The following is a 2117-nucleotide window of genomic DNA, read 5'->3' as shown; positions in this document are numbered from 1 at the left end:
ACACACGCATCCTGTGTGTCTGCTGTGTGCTTAGATCTCCCGTGTTTCAACGTACTTGGGTGCCGTACTGATGAAGAGCAAAAACTGCAAAATACTCGACCCACCTGTTTATTTACAAGCGATTTCAAATCCCTCAATATGAAGAACGCACCGTGTGTGTTCCTGTGTTAGTGTATAAGAGTGTGTGTGTGTGTGTGTGTGTGTGTGTGTGTGTGTGTGTGTGTGTGTGTGTGTGTGTGTGTGTGTGTGTGTGTGTGTGTGTGTGTGTGCCTCAGTGCTCTGTCTGTCTGTCTGTCTGTCTGTCTGTCTGTCTGTCTGTCTGTGTGTGTGTTCAAGTATGCAATTGCATACTTGTGTATGTGTGTGCGCGTGTTTGCATGTGTGCGTGTGTGTGTGTATATGTATCCCTCGCTGCGGTCTCTCCTCGGGGGGGGGGGGGGGGGGCATGGGCCCACAGACCCCCACTGAGGACCTAACAGAGCTCTAAGTGTCGACGGCAGCCTGATAAACATCCCATAATGAGCTCTCTCAAGGCCCTCCCGTCCGGCCCACAGGCCACCGCAGGAAGTCAGGGCTCGGACAGGAAGTGGGCGGGAGAGCCACTGACCCTGTATAGATCAATAACAAACCCTGGGCCCCGGACCCTGTATAGATCATTAACAGACTGAGGGGCCCCTGACCCTGAATAGATCAATAACAGGCCAAGGGCCCCGGACCCTGCATAGACATAGAGACCCTGTTGGCTAGTAGCCAGGCGGAACAGAATTCCTCTGGTCTGGAATGTCCGCTTCATTAACACAGAGAACAGAGTCCTGTTTGAGCTCTCCTGTATGAGTCTACACGTCTGTGTGTATGTGTGTGTATGTGTTTGTCTATTAGGTCTACTAGGAATTGTATGTATTATGTATCATCATGTCATCATTTACAAATGCTATGTTTATTTTTACACAGATGAAGTGGAGTGCTGTTGCTTAAAGACATGGAGATGTCCCCATTATGGCCTCAGAAGTGTGTGTCACAGTACGGTGGCCTGCAGAGAACACTTCAGAATCCTCCTTACTCTACAGCAGCAGACTACTCTATCCCTCTCATTCTCTGGTACCCTCCACAGGGAAGCAGGAAGGAGCAATCTTTTCTACCTATGCCAAAATAAAAGCCAAGTCTTTCTGTGTGTTAGCATGTGGGTTTCTCCATGTGTGTGTGAATGTGTGTCTCTACGTGTGTGTGTGTGTGTGTGTGTGTGTGTGTGTGTGTGTGTGTGTGTGTGTGTGTGTGTGTGTGTGTGTGTGTGTGTGTGTGTGTGTGTGTGTGTGTGTGTGTGTGTTTGTATGTGTGTGTTTCTCTGTGTGTATCCGTCTGATCTATGTTACAACAACTAAAGACTTAGACTCCCATCCGTTAAGAATATCAATGTGGGACATCATTGGCAGCCTAAGAAAAAAGCAAATAACCATGACAACACACACACACGCACACACAGGGGTTGAAGGAGGATAATGACTGCCGTTCCAATCAACAAAGCAGCTTCTGTTCTCGAGTTCCCCCTCACCCCGACCAACCCTCTCCTCCCTACACACCCCTCTCCTCCCCATCCCCTAACCCGACTCTCTCCATTACGTCACTTTAATTCTTCCTATTTCGTCACTCACCAAAAAGTATCTGTCCGTCTGTCCATCTGCCTGTCTATCGCTTTGTAATCACCGAGAAACAGCGTCTCTCTCTCTCTCTCTCTCTCTCTCTCTCTCTCTCTCTCTCTCTCTCTCTCTCTCTCTCTCTCTCTCTCTCTCTCTCTCTCTCTCTCTCTCTCTCTCTCTCTCTCTCTCTCTCTCTCTCTCTCTCTCTCTCTCTCTCGTCAAACACACGCACTCTGACGCCGATGCAAATCACCAGCATTTAGATGCAGACGCTAAGCTACGTAATAAGCTACGTGAACACACACACAGTGACTCCCGCACACCCTAACCTAAGCCTAACCTAACCCTAACCCTCCCTAACCAAACCAAACCCACCTAACCTAACCCTAATCCACCTAACCCAACCCTTTCCTAACCCTCCCTAATCCAACCGCCCGCCAACATTAAAAAGTTAAAATGGCCGCCAGATTGAACCCTAAACCC

The sequence above is a fragment of the Gadus chalcogrammus genome, chromosome 4 (genome assembly GCF_026213295.1).
Source record: "Gadus chalcogrammus isolate NIFS_2021 chromosome 4, NIFS_Gcha_1.0, whole genome shotgun sequence".
Taxonomy (NCBI): domain Eukaryota; kingdom Metazoa; phylum Chordata; class Actinopteri; order Gadiformes; family Gadidae; genus Gadus; species Gadus chalcogrammus.
Note: the sequence above shows the minus strand (reverse complement) of the source record.